Genomic DNA, 18314 nt, shown 5'->3' with positions numbered 1-18314 from the left:
GGAGTTTGGGAAACCATGGGCGAGTCCCTGTCTCTCTCTCTCTGTGCCCCATTCCTGATCCCTGGCTCTGGCACCGACCCTGGTGCGTGACCTTGGGGAGGGGGGAAAGTCACTTTTATCTCTCTCCCTATTCCTCGTTTAAACTGCAACCGAGGAACAGTAAAAGGCTTCACTTCCCAACCTCCAACGCCTGAAGCAATTCGGCTGCCCGAAATTAGCAGCCAGCACTTTTCCGCCCTGGGGGGGGGGGGGGGCTGCGGTCTAATAATCTATCTATCCCCCCCTCCCCCTCCTGCCGGCCCAAACTAAAACTCGCTGCTAGAGAGTATTAGGGGGGGAGATTGGAGGGGGGGGGGGGGGTCCGCTGGGTTTGAAAGACACCATTGTAAACCCCCAAACTGGTAACTGTGGCCGTCCGAGCCCCGACTGCAGAGCTGGGCCGCCGGCTCCCAGTGCGGGGGGCAGGGTCCGCCCCGGGTTTTGCAGGCCTCCCTGTGATTGGGCAGACAGCGCGCGCTGTGCCTCCGGGGCTCTCGCATCCCAAAACCTCCCGCGGAATCAGTCCCGGCTGCTCCTCCGGCTCCCACTTCCAAAAAGACTTTCGCACGCACCCAAAAAAAACAAACCCCAAACCCTGAAAGAGAAGGGGGGTGGGGGGGGGGAGGAACCCTTTGTACTGATGAACAAACCCCTAAAAGTGATGTCCGGGAATGGAGAACACGGAGAGGGTCCCTCGTGTGCAAGGCGAAGGAGGAGAACAGCGAGAGAGCTTGTGAGGAAACGTCTTCCTGCTTCAGGGTGGTCCAAGTCTGCTGGAATCTGAGAATGGAATATTTATAACTCGGGCTCGCTCTGCATCCAAAAAATTAAAAAGGGAGGGGGGGGGAGAGAGAGAGAGAAAAAAGCAAAAAAGCAACGCAAAAGAACTTTTTCCCCCCCGAATAGCATTTAAAATAGGAGAACGGCACATCTCAAGCGAAGAAGACTTTCCAAAAACAAAACAAAACACTTTCCCGTGGATATTACAGGCTTTTAATACAGAAGAGTGGATGGGGTTTGGGGTTTGTTTTATATTTTGGGTTGTTTTGTTTTGTTTTGTTTTTTTTTAACCTAACTTGTCAGTTCTCCCAAAGGGACCAGGCTGCGATTGGTTTGGGGGGGGGGGGGGGACTAACGCTAATGCCCAGGAGATTAACCTGACTTCTCTGCCTTCGGACAGAAGAGAAAAGTAAAGATTGAACAAGGTACGGTGAACGATTCCCCCCTCCCTTCATATCTCGGCGAATTAAACTTGCGTTGTTGTGGGGGGGGGGGGGGTTGTTTTTTTTTCGAGGCGTGAACAGATGTGCGGTTGTTTGATTAAGAGCGACTGCACTTTTTCCTAGGGAGGGAGGCGAAACTCCTTTACATTAAGTCTCTGCTTAACTCGTTGCAATGCTTGAGAGGGAAAGTGAAAGGGGGAGAGAGGATTTCCCCCCTCTGGGGCTGTGAGGATATTTGTGGGAGGTTTTTTTTTTGTTTTTTTTTTAGGGGGTTCCTGCAGATCTGCTGCCCGCAGGGGGCTCCAGGATAGTCTCTGCCCTCTTTTGCTTGACTTTTACAGCGATTGCCTGTGGTAGCCTCCTCCGCCTGTGGTAGCCGGATAAACTCTCAGCCTCCCGATTAGCGAGGGAAGCAGCCCGCGTTCGGAGGTCCGACGGGTACTGCCCCCCCCCCCTTTCACTTCCCTGCATCTCGGGAGGGGGGGGGGGACAACACAGCGGTTTGTATTGCAAAGCTGGGACAAGTTTTGAGGGGGGGGAGCAGACCTGGAAAGCAGGGAAGAAAGCCCTCGGGAAATCATCTGCTGGCTTAATTGGGGGGCTGGCATCTAAAAGCCATTTCCTCCTCCTTTAATTGCCACTGGGCTCACCCCCCCCCCCTTTCTTTGTGAAAGCTCCGGGATTTTAGTTAACAGCGAGTTCCCGAGACAGCGGCTTAAACGCTGACCGCAAGGAAACCTGAAACTGGGGGCCCTGGCTGGCGACCGGAACGGAAAGCGCCGCAGTTGTCGGTTTTGCTTTTTTTTAATTTCTAAACAGGCAATCCCGGGTGGCCCCGGCTGGTAAAGGAGGCGACTGGAGTGAGCCACGGGGCAAGCCACGAATGTAAAACTCTGTGGCATCCCTCCCGAGAAACCTCTCTCTCTAGCACCCACAGCTTCTCTCCTCCCCCCCCCCCCCCCAAATAAAACAAAACCAAAATAATTGACGAGGTATTGTTCAAGAAATCGTTTTAATACTCTGTGTGTAGCTTCAGAGGGAAAGCAAAGGGCTATCAGGTCTCCTTCAGCAGTCTCGTCACCACCTGTGTGGTATTTATTCGCCGCAGACCTCCCTCCTCGCTTGGGCTTCCTGAGTCGGAGCAGCTGCTTTTGTTTTCCGGGCTCTTCGTGCCAGTGGAGAGGGGCTGTTGGCTTGGTTGTTGCTGCTGCTTTCTTTGACTTGCCGGCTTGCTCTCAGCTCGGATCCTTCTCCCCGCAGTGCTGGCGGTGAATGCGTTATAGGGCAGCAGCAGCAGCAGCAGGGGAGTGGGGGGAGAGAGGCCGGGCCCACCTCTTCGGACAGATGATGATGATGATGATGATGATGACCCCCCTAGGCTTGACTTCAGAGGCCCTGGACTGCGGGTGGCCCCTTAGGAGGGCTCGGGTCCGAAGCCCGGCAAAAAGGGGCAGGGAACCAGACTTCAGGGGGAGAGAAGGAGGCGAAATGCCCTCCACGCCGTGCTAGTAGTGGGGTTTCTGCAGTTTGTGATACTTTCTAAAAAGGGCCAACAACTTCCCCAGACTGTTTTATGGGCTCTCCAAAGGGCTTGCACTATAGTCTCTTTCCTTGGTCCTTTGAAAGGGATCGCAAGGCACAGAGTTCAGGTTTTTTGGGGTTCCCCCCCCCCCCCAGGACTAATATGGCTACTGGAACTCTACACCCCCATAATCTCCCACTGAAACGCCGGCCAGGCCGAATCGCACTCCCTCCCTGATGCATAGCACTCGCATATAGCGCTACGAACGCCCGAGATGAGAGGGGAGGGGGAAAGTTAAGAACACGTTATAGTCTCGGTGTCCCCCCCTCCCCTGCCAGAAGCAATCCCATCCCTGAAGGCTCTGGCCGAGCCTGTCAGAGGGCTTGGTGCTCCTACTGCAGCTGCTTGATGGGCTCTGACATGAGGGTCAAAAGGCAGCTAAGGGGGCCCTGACTGGAAGCAAGGCTGGAAAAGGGTTATATTATTATTATTATTATTATTATTATTATTATTATTATTAATAAAAGGGTTCAAGGGGTGGGTCACATATTATTTACGTGCCTTTCAGCCCTATCGATCTTTTGAAGAAGTGAGCCGGGAGTGGCTGTTTCAGTGGGCTGGCGGAGTTCAAAACTGCGCGTGCAGCTCTTCTCCCAAAGCGCCAGAAAGGCCCAAACTGAGCGGAGTTCCGGGTCTGAGGAGCCGAATGTCCCAGCGGGGAAAGCTGCAGCCAAGCTGCAGGACACGGGGCGGGGGCGAGAGGGTGGGGAGAGACCCCCAGCCACATGCAACGAGCAATGGGGGGCGGAAGGCCAAATGTGCAGAGCTCAGGGGCTGAAATGGCTGGAGGAGAGACTCCTGCACAACAGTGTCTGCTCCTTGCACAGAGCAGGGCGAGCTTCGCGTAGGCACAACCAAAGCTGTTCCTGGAGGCCTGTTCTCTGCAAAATGCCGAGGTGTGCAAAATAAAACAAACGAACAAAAAAAAAAAGAGTCTCACACAAGAGTAAACAAATCTTCATGGGACAGAGCTGGCCGTGATAGATATATCTGATTTCTTTGCAGCTCGAGTAAAATGTGCTGTGGGACTTTATTCAGCCACTGCCGATATTCTGCAATCTTGAGGCCTGTGTTGAGGCCACCGCAATGTCTCTACTAATCTCTGTTAAAGACATGAGACAGGGTACCCAGTGATTTATTTCGCCTGGTTTCCACTTTCTTAAGGTGTAGCTGTGCGTTGTCCTGATAAGAGCACATATCTTACACCAAAACTGGTCCCCAAAAATATGTTAAGGAGGTACAGTTTAATGAGGTCCTGCAACGCGACTATTCCAGTGCTTTATTCCTTACAAATTCAATCATAAATCCATTTTTCTGCAAGTGCTGTTATCTCTTATTACAAAAAAAAAAAAAATTGTGGTCACCCTAAGAAGGCCTTATGGATAGATCGATGGGCTAGAGCTCAGAGAAACTAGGGCTCAAATCCTGTTTCTCTGACATGAAAGTTCTCGTCAGCTTAGGCAAACCACTTTGTTTTCCGTTGCTTCAGGTACTCAGATTGTAAACTGTTTGGGAAAGGGAACTATTGTTCCGGAATACTTATCACCATTGTATAGCGCTACGTATATCCAGTAAATAGCATATTCATTCTGATTTAGAGTACCCTGTGTATTGAGGACATGGCAAGGGTTAAATCTGTTTACGCTGATGAATGTTGCAGCAGGCAGTGCTTTGGCGTTAGATTATCAAAGCGCCTTTCAGCTTCTTTTCTGGCATAAATCTAGTGGCTCAACAACTACCTTTGCAGGAGTTTAGGTGCAGATGAGGTGTTTTGATCGCTGACCCCAGACTCAGGTTTCCTTACCAAGAGTCCTAGCAATAGATAAGTGCAAGAAATATTTAGCATCAGCAATGCTTTCTTAGGCAGTTTTGACCAAACCTGAGCAAGTTGCAAAGTAATCTGACGTCTCTCTGGCTAAGAAATCTAGCAAATTCTTTTACTCCGATTTTTCCCAAAATTAGAAAAATACTTTTTACAAGGAAGAGAGCGAAGCAAGCTGATGGCATGTAAAAATGCAACAGTGGAAGGAAACAGAGACAGAGAGAGAGAGAGAGAGAGAAAGAGAGAGAGAGAGAGAAGAGTTGAAGAGAGAGCACAGAAGAAAGTGAGAGAGAATGTATACCTTTAATAGAGAGACCTAAGGGAGCAGAGGAATAGAAATAAAATAGTTTGAGAAAGAGCTTTGCGCTATGTAGTAACTTTTAAACTTTATAGAAATGTGTCCTAAAACCGCCGCTGTTTTTCCTTGTTGTCACACGGAAGGCTTTCCACCAGTCATTTAGTCTCATTAAATAAACCTTCCGTCCAGCGGTGGGCTTTGCCCTGCCAGAGGCTGCCAGCCATGCCGAGCTGGGCAGTGGTTTTGTATGAAGTGGACGGGGCTGGTCCCGGGGGAGCCCACCTGACAAGACCGCAAGCCTCCTGCCCGCCACTTTTCGTCCCAGACCTAAGTGGACGACAACATCGAAAGCCTCTCCGCCGCCGCCTGCCTTCCCCCAGAGCAGCCTGACAGCCGGAGGCTCGACCACTGCACCTGTTCAAGGCAGGGCATTGGGTGCAGTGCGTTATTATTTGCACAGGCAGGGGGGAAAGGTGCAGCACCCGGAGACCTCCAGACCCATCCAGTCTCCGCCTGTTCTCCCTTCCTGCAAACCCTATTTTGTTTCTTAACCTTAACTCTTCCACTGCCAAGGGTCCCCAGTGCCCGTCCCAGGCCCACTATCCCGATATCGTTTTTGCCTTCAGCTTCTCTGCTGGGAAAATGTGTTCCCCCTGACTGTGCTGTATTCTAGGTGCGATCTCAGGATTGGGATAATTCTCATTCCTTGAGTCATTTTGTTCCTTATCTGATTTTGTTTTGCAGAATTTTATTGGGTGTGGTTGGAGGGGGGGGGGGGGGGGGGGGGAGGAGAATTAGCATAATATGTGTATGGATTTATTATTTATTTATTTATTAAAGGCTTTTATATACCGACTTTCTTGATACAAATCAAATCAACTCGGTTGATTTGATTTGAACTCGTTTATTTAAATGTAAACCTCCTGCAGAGGTTGCTCTAAGCTGTTCAGGCTTTGATGGTGCGGCCAGAACAGTTTTGGGGGGTGATGATCAGCACCTAACCTGCATTGAGGTCTCTTTACTGGCAGGGGGGGTTGATTAATGAGAAGAGATCCTGCATGCACCCTTTGCAGATGGTGGCACCTTTTTTTCCCCCCCCTCGGACCAGCATAAGAATTATCCAAATACAGGATAGCAGGCGAGTTTCCCAGGCTGCTCCTTCAGCTGCATCAACATTTTCAGGCACTCTGGTCCCCTGCTTTCCTGTGAACAGGGATCGCTATATCAGGGAACATCTGTCTGAAATAATCTTCATGTCACGGCGCTGCTCTCCCTGTGACGGTGTACTGGGCACATAGGGACCTGAAGGTGGGCCCAGCGCAGGCGGCAAGGGGAAAGGGGCCTGGGGGAATGGGGATGAAGATAGCCTTTCCCTAGCATGCTGGGGGGGGGGGGGGGCGGCTTATAGTTTAGTGAGGGTGTTAAAACCATCCTTGGCTGGTGTTAACTTCCAGCATGTTACACCTGGAAGTCAATTAATGTCCTTTCAGATGCAAAAGGCTTCCTGGGGGGTGCCCTCTGTATACAGGCTTTGTGACTCAGGAGAAATAACAAAAGGTGCCTGTGGAGGTGGTAAGGGGGGAGTCCTAATTAACGGGGCATGCTCTGGCTGTCTTCCCCACCCCCAACACACATATACAGATCAAGAAAAAGGGTCACGGTTAAAGAAGGAGGTAATTCAGACGGAAGAGGCATTGTCTGAGGGCAGGTTGCTATCTCTAGTTACACATTCATTCATTCCCATCCCAGAGAGGAACTTTTACAGGAATGGATATTGTATTCTCCCCCTAACCATCCCCCTTTATCCCCTCTGCATATGTATGGGAAAAAAACCAATGTTGCTAAGCCCGCCTCCATCCAGGTTTCCTGTATCGTTTTTTGGGGGTTTTTTGGTTGGTTTTTTTTTAATATAGTGGCATAGTCTCTGAGATACTCAGAAGAGAATCAGTCCCACTGCTAAGGGCTGATTCATTAATGGCCCACGCCTGAGCGGCCCTGATATTTTACTTACCATGGATTTTCTGTTTATAAGATTATTCTAATGCTAAATAATGCCCTGTTAGAACAAGAGTCTTCTGTGAGTGGAGGGTCCCTGGCTGGACCCTGAATCCGCTGGGTCTGGGGACCCTGCAAGGGCAGCGTACCATCCCCAGTCCCTGAGGGGGGGGGGGGGGGGGAAAGGATTTGTGGCCATCAAAAAGGCAACATCTGGTGACTCCACACACACACTCCCTATGCATAGCTCCCATCCTCAGGACCATTGCTGAAATGCTCAGATCCATGAATAGCAGGAGGGAGGGGGGGGGGGGGGAGGATCTATTAAAATAAGGGGGAAAATTCCTGGGTAGCTGTGAATTGAAGGCTCGTGGTGCCAGAATCCCAGCCCTGGTTCCAATTGAAGTGGAAGAGAAAGGAGGCACTGCCCAGCCCTTCTTCAAACAGAAGGCTCTGCTTCTTTTGAGGAGTAGGTGAGAGGGGGTGCGGTTTGACCTGGGAGTTCCCTCCTGCTTCTTGGAGCCTCCAGTTCAACTTGGATCCAGGGCTGGGATATGGCCCCAGGAGGCTTCATGGATTTTTTTTTCCCCCCTATTTTATTTCTATCCCCCTCCCAACTCGCTTTGGTCTGGTCATTGCATGCCGTGCACCAGGGCTCCTCCTTCTTGAAAACCCTGTGATCCTGGGTTCTAATTTCAGCCACTGAGCGTTGCCGTTGTGCACGATCCCCCAGCGCCAGAGAGCCCGAGGGGCAGCAGCACACTGTCACTGAGGCGGGGGGGGGGGGGGTGCCAGCAGCCTACAGCATCCTGCTGTTACAGCACTGCTGCACACCCCACCAATGCTCCCTTCCGATGTTGTGTGGCCTTGCGAGGTAGGGCACGAGCAGTGAAAGAGTTAGCAGGCATTCCCATAGGCACTGCTTCCCATCCTGCCAAGTTATTTATTTATTTATTTTTTAACTTTTATATACCGACATTCTTGCATTAAATGCAAATCATGCCGGTTTACAGTGAAACAGAAAAAGCAGGAAAAAATTTCTTAGTCGAATACAATGAAACAGCTTAGTTAACAAAGGAAACATAAAAATAAATTTTTTACATATACACAAAGGTTTGCACGAAGAGGTGCACAAAGGGGAGAGCCCCTTTGTCGCGCCCCTTTGGCGCGCGATGCCCGGCGCGCGACGCCTGGTGTTGAGGCTGTCTTAACTGTCCGATGTTAGTTAGCAGCAAGGGGGCTTTTGTGGAGCTTCAAATGGGGGGAAAAATGGCAATTCTACAGTTACAATAATAATTGTATTAATAAAGGGGTGGATCTTTATAAAAAGAGGTCAGTGCCCTTGGGGGGGATGGGGAAGAAGAAAGCTCTTAATTTCTCTTGTTTGCTAACCCTCACTTCTCTGTCCAGCCGATGCTTGTAGAAATGTGTGACAGTCAGCTGAGTCTCTAGACAGAACTATTTGAGGGGGAGGGGGGGGGGCAAGCCAAAGTGACATTTCCACGCATCACACCCATCCCCCCACAACATGGTCCTCTGCATTTAAATTGGTTATGAAAGACAGAATAAGAAGTCCCAAGGGTCTTCTGCACAATAATACAAAAAGAAAATCCAGTCAGTTTCATCTTCCCGGTAAAACTACGATTACAATTATTTGATATCCTCATTCAACCAGTTCTTCATTATGGATATGAGAGTGAAGTCTGGAGTTTATTTATTTATTTGAGTTTTTTCTATACCGGCATTCGTGATAAGAATCACATCATGCCGGTTTACAATAAACAAGGGGGTGTAATAATAGGTTACAATAAAAAGAACAAATAACAGGTGCTGAGCGAAAACAATAGCAGTTACAATAAAACAGGGAAATGCACAACTGGGAGCAGAGAAATGCGATAGAAATTTAACAGAATACATTTACCAAACTTTAACAGAATGCATTTACAGAATTTATGGTATTTACTAGGTTATGTCATTTGCAATGTTATAGTTTTCTGCGTAAGGGTAATGACTGGAAGTTGGTTAGTGGTGAGTTAAGATTCATTCGGTGTCCGGAAAGGCTTTTTTAAATAGCCACGTTTTGAGTCTTTTCCTGAATGTTGGGAGGCAGGGTTCCTGCCGCAGATCTGGTGGGATGGAGTTCCATAAAGGAGGTCCTGCTGTGGAGAATGCCCTGTCTCTGAAGGTTATATGATGGGAGGTTTTGGAGTGAGGTACCTGTAGAGATTCTTTATAGTAATAATGGACCCAGAAATCAACCTGAAGCAACACATATCTATAAAAGTAAGAGAAGGCTACGCAAAACTTATGGTCCTCAGAAGATTAAAACCATTACTCACACCTGCCCACTTCAGAACAGTATTGCAAACACTTATCTTTTCTAGCACTGACTACTGCAACGCACTCTTACTAGGACTCCCAAGCACATCGATAAGACCACTCCAGATACTTCAAAATACTGCAGCCAGAATACTAACGGGAAAAAAGAGGAGGGACCATATAACAAACTCTAGCAGACTTACATTGGTTACCCATCGAATACAGGATAAAATACAAGGCCTTATGCACCATACACAAACTAATATATGATAAAGAAGCAGACTGGCTAAACACAGCCTTACGAGTACACGTTCCACAAAGAAACCTCCGCTCAGCAAACAAAGCACTACTAACAATCCCTTCAGTAAAGTCAGCAAAATTAACCCAAGTGAGAGAAAGGGCTTTATCATTGGCTGGGCCCATACTATGGAACACGATGCCCCCCGAACTCAGATTACAGAATAATCTCAAAACTTTTAAGAAAAATCTAAAAACATGGCTCTTTAAAAAAGCCTTCACTAAAGAGTGTGGAGGGTAGAGAATGAAAGTACAAGGTAATGCAGATGAGAATGAATTTAATCAATCCTACTTTTAAGAAGTAATATTTCAAAGCGATAGTAACGCAATAATATACCTGGACTTGACCAACATTACTCAAGTAATGATTTTATTTTTGAAATTGTAACCGAACTTTATTGGCACCTGTTAGAATGTACGATATCCTACATTTACTTACCTTAGTCTATGTGCCTATTTGTAAACCGTTGCGATGGTATATAACTTAGCGATGGTATAGAAAAGTTTTTAAATAAAAAAAAAAACTCTCTTATGGGTCTGGAGGAGGTATGTTTTCTGAAAGGGATTTGTAGATTAAGCGGAGCGTATTGATGGATAGCTTTGTAGATTGTGGTAATGGACTTATATATGATTCTATAATGAATTGGCAACCAATGTAGGTCTTTGAGGATTGGAGAAATGTGATCTCTTCTCCGCGTATTTGTCAATATTCTGGCTGCCGTGTTTTGAACCATCTGAAGAGGTTTAGTGTGCGATGATGGGAGACCTAATAATAAAGAGTTGCAATAGTCTAACTTACAGAAGATTATTGCTTGTAGGACTGTTCTGTAGTCATGAGCGTGGAACAGTGGTTTTATTCTTTTTTTTTTCATGCATGAAGGGACAGAATCTCAATATAAACCCTGCACCTCCAGTTCTGCAACATTATTTTGTGTTAAGTGATAAATACATTTTAATAAATGAAATGAAACATGCAAAATAACATTTTCAAATTCTGGTGTTACCTCAGAAACAGCAACACAGACTCCTTTCATTGCCAGATAGTATGTTGTGAACTTGAAGTAGCACAAAACTCTGCAAAAAAAAAAGACACTCGGAATCTCTGTAGCAATCCTGCCATACTATATAACAGGACTAGCTTCCAGAATTCAAACAACATCAACCCCACCTAAGAAATGACAGTTCTGCAATATTTCACCATGTTTGGAACAACAATACATCTCCTATAGGGAACACAACAAGCTGCAACAGATGCTTACAAAAGCTAAACACTAGCAAAATCCCTCACTTGGGCCACACATGCAAAACATGGACAATAAGCCAGGCTCTGCATGCAGTTCATCAATGGAAAAACAGAAACATCACCATGCCTTATAAAACATCAAACAATAACATCAAGAAATATAAAACATCAATCATACTAGAAAACCATACTCATAAAAAGAATAAATATTTCAAAACAGCTGATGCATGCAATATCCAATAATTAAAAACTCATATTTAAATTTTTTTAAATTTCCCAAGCAGCAATAACATATTTAAAAAAAATAGACACATCAAATAACAGCCAACAATTAAAACTAATAAAGATTTAAAAAATCCCCTGTTCTCCATGCCTGGGAACTTTTGGTTTCCAGATATCCTGAGATTGCTATGGAATAGTGGAGGTAGGGAGGGGATGGAACATATACTTTCAGCTCTTTCTCATATACACAATGAACACACATGTTCATTCTCTCTCTCTCTTTCTCACACACACACACACCCATACATGCTCTCGCTCTCTCTCTCTCAAGCACACACACACATATGCTCACACAAGCATGCATTTAAGATCACTTACTCACTCAGGCCAGGTTTATTTTCTCCTGTTCTTCCGGCCACCAGCAGAGTGAGTTCCACAGACAGCCCACTGGCTCTTTCCTATTCAATGGCTCATCAGCTGGAAGCAGCCAGATACAGCTGCTTCCTTCCACATCCAGCTGCATGGGCCCCGGAACTAGCAACCAGAATGGGAGTCCCCAGTTCTGCCTGTCTTGTGCCAGAGGTAGTCAGACAACCAGATTTTAAATAGGCTGGTTTTATGGTCTGCTAGTTGGTAGCCCTAAGTATACTGCACTGCATCTGATTACATCGAGCAGGGATATGGGTCACCCCTGGGCCCAATCCGATCCACTCGGGTGGCAAAGGGTTGGCTAGCCATTTTTTTTTTGGGGGGGGGGGGAGGGGGTGAAACTTGCCATCCCTTGCCACCCCATAGCGACACCTCTGGTGACAGTCCACAAACCATACCTATTTATTTATTTATTTAACATTTTTATATACCGAAATTCATGTAGCAATGTTACATATCATTTCGGTTTACATTATAACATTAACTTGCATGTAAGAATGCGGTTACATCGAACAGGGAGATAAACTTGGAACAAGGAACTGGGGAATAAATTACAACGAATAAATAAAGTAGTGCGAGTTCTTCTGCAGAGTTAAGACTAACCTACCTCTCTCCAGAACATGGGTAAGATGGATCCTGAGTCTGGCCACCCAAGGGTCACCATTGAGCAATGGCTGAAACTCCTTCTGCTAGGCCTCTAAACACTTCCTCTGCAGCATCCCCAGGCCAGGGAAAGAAACCTGGCCCAGCAATCAAGCCCAGACCCTCAGCCTTCACCACTGGCCAGAGAGAAAACATCTTGAAAGAATGGGGGAGGGGAGGGGAGAGGGGCAGGTGGGTGGTCTGCGTCATAGCTTTAGAAATAGGTAGTCTAGAGATGAGGGACCTGGTCTACGAATTATTTACCTATCATGGCCAGGGCAGCCTGAGTTTTATTACACCCAGAAGCTTGTGGTGGCTCTTTTCACTTGCTTCGGTGCAAATGCCAAAACTCTTCGCAGCAGCAGCAGCAGCTGCTGTAGAAACACTGAAAGCCGGCAGTGAATTGACAGACCGTGGTTACTTTCTAAAGCCACATTTTAGGCCGGGGTGGGGGCAGAGAGTGCAGAGAGGAGCCAGGGATGCTTCCCATGACAGCTCTTAATTTGTTGTTAAAATCCCTCAACCAAAACCGCACATCCGACAAGATCAGCAAAAAAAATTTCATACAAGCCTGTTTTTACTTAGTTTTTTAAAATTGAAATTGACAAGTTCTCTTTAAACGAGCACCCACTTTACACAGTGCTTGGTTTAATTGCATTGGGGGAAGGTGAAGGAGAGATTGGGGCTCCTTTCGTGAAATTGCCCAGCTCTTTCTAACTCTTTCAGCCTAGTTATAAGTCCTTGCTATGAGAGAGTGGAGGGCTTGCAAGGCAGCTCCAAAAAGTCACCGAGATAACATACATGCAGCACCAAAGGGCATTAGAAAACATCCCGCAGAACTCAGCCACCCTCGTGAAAGTTCATTCATGGTCTTAAGGGCAAATTTTCTAAGCCCTCTCCTGACAGGTTAGGCGGTGCCGCCCGCCTCAGTCCTGGAAGAAACTGGATCCCATCTGGGACACCAGTTGAAGAATTATCCCGATCAGGAGGCTGCATAGGAACTTCTCCAGAACAAACAAGTCCCTTCTTGCAGCATAGAAACCTTTTAGCCACGCGTTGCTGTAACTGAGCCCAGAAAAGACAGCCTTTTCCCCCCCCCCCATGCCTTAGGGTGGTTGCAATGGCACAGTCAGTGATGCGTAGGGATGGGTTTCCTGTTAGGCCGAGGAGGCACCTAGCCTAGGGGTACCTGTTGCCTGGAGAGCGCTGTGCGTGCATCTTTGCAAAGGTGGGCCTGAGAGGAATGAGGCACAGCAGATGGAGGAGGAGATGGCCATCAATTGCAGTGTTATCTTTGGAGGGTGATTTACCTATATCCCCTATCACCCACCTTCTGAGATGGTCCTTTCTGCTCTCAAGCTTAGGGGTGCACACAAAATAAATCTGACCCTGGAAACACATTGAAACTATTTTACAGCATACAATGTGCAGTACAAATATTCTCCTCAGATGGCTTTAAAAAAAAAAAAAATCTTCCTGCTTCTCTGGGTTTCTAGTTCAGTTGGACCTGGACTCTCCTGTAAATGGTGCCATGATCCTTGACTCCCAACTACCAAGGGATTTCCTCTCCCCCTTGACACCCCCCCCCCCCCTCCCTTTTCATGAAGCCCAGCCAAGGAGAGTTCTCAGTCAGAAACAGACTGCAGTTTTCCACAAAAGCCGCTGAGTGTGCACCCACAGCCTGACCACTAGATGTCACTGTCGAGCAGGGGCTGTGAGCGATGCTTCCGCAGCCTCTCCAGCTCTGGCTGATCTGGGAGCAGAAGCCCAGCCCAGTTATCAAGCCCAGATCTTCTCAAGGCAGCGTGCAGCACTTGCCACTGGATTGGCACTGACTGCGCTGTTAAACACATAAAGACAGTTATTTTGCTCCATTTTCTTTCTACAGTACAGTTACTTTTCTTTCCAAGAGGAACTGCGGACAGAAAACTATCAGGTTAGGAGACTATATCATTAGGACTTGTTTACACCATTCCTAATCAGTTGACACAAGAATTTAGGACCTTGTAATGGAGGGGTTCTCTTCCAGGCCAGAGAGCAATCTATGTAGAGGGGCGTGAAAAGCAATTACTTAACCAATTATGCAGGGGAAAAATGCAGAAGGTTTTTTTTCAGCTCTGTAATGACCACCTTCCACTCTGAAAACTAAAATGCAAAATACACTGATGGGGGGTTTCTCGTCTAGCTAAGTTCTATTATTGTCCCCCTCAGAAGGACATTTCTTGAAAAGTCCCCAGCACTGTGGCAGCTGGCATAAGAGCGCACTAGTGCGATCGCACGGCTGAAAATAACTGCCGTCCCCTAACTGAAAAGTACGGCTGTCTGCAGAGCAGTCCGAGGTTCCTCTCAGTCTTGCCTCCCTCCTCAGAGCTGTACTGAGCGGAGTGGAACTAAAGGGAGGAGAGTCACATGGATGATGGTGCCCTGGTGCACCTATAGGACCCCTCTGGTGCGATCAGCTTAAGCTCCGGTTGTGCTGAACAAAGCAAAGCCAAACTCTGAGCAATGACAGATGATGGTGCTGACTGCTGACTGCTCCCAGGAAAAGCCAAAGGAGCTAAACCTATGATGCTGCCCCCAGGTCCCAGGAGCCAGCAAGGAAGAGAGGGTCCATGCTGATGCCATGGGTACCTCCATCCAACAATGAGAGAGAAGGCAGGGGAGAGAGGAGCTTGCACTGCCGCCGCTGGTCCCTAGGCCTGGCCATGGAGAAGGTTTGGCCAAAGCCTGAGACTCAAAGCAGGAAGGAAGCAGCAAAGCCAGACTGAGCACACACAGGAGAGAGAGAGACAGAGACAGAGACAGTATTTATTTGCATTTATATGCTGCCCTATGTGAGGCTCAAAACAACTCACAATAAATCATGCATAATGATAAAATACATAAAAGAGTAAAAACGCTAAAACAAATCAGCCAATGCGATCTAAAAAAATATAAAATCAAAATAGCACAATAGTGAAATTAACGAAATGCCTTCTTAAATAACACAGTTTTTAAAAGAGCTTTACATTTCTTTGGGCATTCCACTCTCTCAATTCATGAGGGAGAGTTTTCCGCAGCATAGGTGCAGCAATTGTAAAAGCAGTCTTTTGTCTCAGAGAGCCTAGCCAGCTTCACTGAGGGTACATCCAAGAGGGCCTTTTGTGAGGAAAACTAAGTTCTGGCCGGGTTATGAACCTGCAATATTACGTTGACCCAAGGCAGCAGCTTATGGGTTAACATTGCTACCTTATACTTGACTTCTAGCATGAATAGGTAGCCAGTGAAGGTCTTTGAGGGCTGGTGAAACGTGATCACTCTTTTTATGTCCAGTGATCAATCTTGCTGCTGTGTTTTGTAGTAGTTGCAAAGATTTGATCGAAGAAAGTGGAATCCCCAAGTACAGAGAATTGCAATAATCTAAAATTGCAAATAAAAATGTCCGTATCACTGATCGGAAATGATTAGGCCATAAAAGCGGTTTCAGACCTCTTAAAAGCCGCAGCTTCAGGAGACTTGGAAGAGGCCTGCATTGCAATGCTGATGCTGGGACCTAGGGAGGGTACAAGGGCGTATAGAGGGAATGCAAATAAGAAGGGTAACAAACAAAAATGTCAGTTCTGATAACACCACCATTAAATTCAAATTCAAAATGCTTCAAGAATACTCATATTACAGCAATTCATAGGCCATTTCCAAAGAGCCAAATGATACCATCATGTTTTCCATACACCCTACGGCTCAGCTTTGAAGTCATCAGTCCCATGTTTTACAATTTTTTTTCAAGTACAATTAAAACCACTTAACTTTATGAAACCTTGCAAGTGTATTCCAGTTAACGATCTGCACTGTAAGCTGGACTGTGGTTTAAGAGCGCTGCACATAAGATGCTAGTTTTTTAAGTCAATGGCAACTCAAGAGCAGTCGGCATCGGAAACCATTTGAAAAGCTAAAGTCAAGTGTTTGGTCATAAGAATTTTAGCAACAAGTAGAAAATTTAAAATAGTCGGCATGGAATACATTTGCAAAGTTTCATAAAATTAAGTGGTTTTAATTGCAATTGATACTTAAAAAAAAAAAAATGGGGCAGATGATTAAAAGTTGAGCCCTAGAGAAGAATATGGATAACATGATGGTATAGTTTGGCTCTCGGCTCCGTAATCCTCTTCCTTCTGTTGTCTCTCACATCAGGATTTGCTGGAAAGGAATCAGGACTAAGCCCTGGTACTGAGTGTGAGCTCCTCATCACTAGGATAGGTCTAGAATGGAGATCCGCATACTAAACGATATACTTCATCGGACCATAGGCATCCCTTAGCCCCAGCATCCTGTGTACAACAATAGCAGGTAGTGGAAGTGTGCAGTAAACACGACCACGTATGCAGGACTGTGTACAACAATAGCAGGTAGTGGAAGTGTGCAGTAAACACGACCACGTATGCAGGACTGTGTACAGCAGTAGCAGGTAGTGGAAGTGTGCAGTAAACACGACCACGTATGCAGGACTGTGTACAGCAATAGCAGGTAGTGGAAGTGTGCAGTAAACACGACCACGTATGCAGGACTGTGTACAGCAGTAGCAGGTAGTGGAAGTGTGCAGTAAACACGACCACGTATGCAGGACTGTGTACAGCAGTAGCAGGTAGTGGAAGTGTGCAGTAAACACGACCACGTATGCAGGACTGTGTACAACAATAGCAGGTAGTGGAAGTGTGCAGTAAACACGACCACGTATGCAGGACTGTGTACAGCAGTAGCAGGTAGTGGAAGTGTGCAGTAAACACGACCACGTATGCAGGACTGTGTACAGCAATAGCAGGTAGTGGAAGTGTGCAGTAAACACGACCACGTATGCAGGACTGTGTACAGCAGTAGCAGGTAGTGGAAGTGTGCAGTAAACACGACCACGTATGCAGGACTGTGTACAGCAGTAGCAGGTAGTGGAAGTGTGCAGTAAACACGACCACGTATGCAGGACTGTGTACAGCAGTAGCAGGTAGTGGAAGTGTGCAGTAAACACGACCACGTATGCAGGACTGTGTACAGCAATAGCAGGTAGTGGAAGTGTGCGACTGTCTAGCCCCTGTCATCACCCCCCTCCCCCCCCCCCCCCACCTTTTCAGCATTCATGTGTTAAGGATGTCCTAAATTTAAAGGGTAGCATCCCTGACTGTTGTGTTTGTTAGCCTGTCATCTGTTTTCCATTAGATCTTATCTAATCTCTTTTTAAACTCAGTTATGCTATTGGCCTCCATAAACAACACCCTGTGGCAATGAGTCTCACTGGCTTCACTATTCAGTGAGTCAAGAACAGTGTCCATGAGCTTATTTTATACCTGCAGCCTATGAATAGTTTTATATTAAAACATGTTGGGGATGGGTAACATTATATTTTGGCACTATATGCACACAGTGAGGCTTAGATTTTTTTTTTTTTTTTTTTGCTTATTCTGACCCACAGGTTCCTCCTGCTTCTTGGGAGGAACCAGGGCTGGGATTCTGACATCATGAGCCTTATTTGTGACTGCCTGAGAATCTTTTTCTCTATTTCATCTCCCTCTTCTCTATTCACTTAGCCCAGTCCTTGCACCAGGACCCTACAATCATGGACCCTAAATCCAGCTGCTGGGGGTGTGTGTGTGTGTGTGTGTGTGTGTGTGTGTGTGTGTGTGTCACTATTGCATGATGACTATGACTCGCTTCCCATCAGGGGCTGTGAGTGCCATCTCCACTGATTTTTCAACCCTGGCCAACTCAGATAGCAAAGAATCCATGCCAGGAATCAAACCAAGGTCCCCTCTGCAAGGCAAATGCTGTACCATTGAGGCTGGCTCACTTAGATGTGTTTTTAAGCTAAAATGCCTCTTTGAAACAGCTTGGAGTGGCTGAAGTGATGCCAGCATCCTCCGTCCTTCATGATGCACATGTAACTTTGCGTAAACAACATTAATACAGTGTGATCTCTTTTGCTCTAAGGGTTCTCCCTGAGGAAGCCAGTTTAGGTGAAACAGTGCCTTGTTGGGGACTACACAACACCCAGGAATTTTGATCACACTAAGAGAGAGATTAGTTTGTTTTAGGACTTCTCAATAGTATCCTTTTATTACAACTGTTGTAGATGTTATGTGAAAACCTCACATATGCAGATTTGTTCATTGATTAGTGAATACACAGACAATCATACCAAGTATTGCTTAAATTCATTCAGAATATAAGTGGCAGCG

General features: G+C 46.7%; 1 protein-coding gene across 1 annotated transcript in view; it reads left to right on the top strand.

The window, feature by feature from the left end:
* Window positions 1-1164: 1164 nt before the first annotated feature.
* GLI1 (GLI family zinc finger 1) overlaps window positions 1165-18314 on the top strand; it is a 277357-nt gene continuing 260207 nt past the window's right edge. The window contains exon 1 of the mRNA XM_029594601.1: window positions 1165-1244. The gene's annotated coding sequence lies outside the window, so the exon portion shown is untranslated. The remainder of the gene's footprint in view (window positions 1245-18314) is intronic.

Source organism: Rhinatrema bivittatum, chromosome 3 (assembly GCF_901001135.1).
Source record: "Rhinatrema bivittatum chromosome 3, aRhiBiv1.1, whole genome shotgun sequence".
Classification (NCBI taxonomy): domain Eukaryota; kingdom Metazoa; phylum Chordata; class Amphibia; order Gymnophiona; family Rhinatrematidae; genus Rhinatrema; species Rhinatrema bivittatum.
The sequence above is the reverse complement of the archived record's forward strand: the minus strand, read 5'-3'. Positions and strand labels throughout refer to the sequence as shown.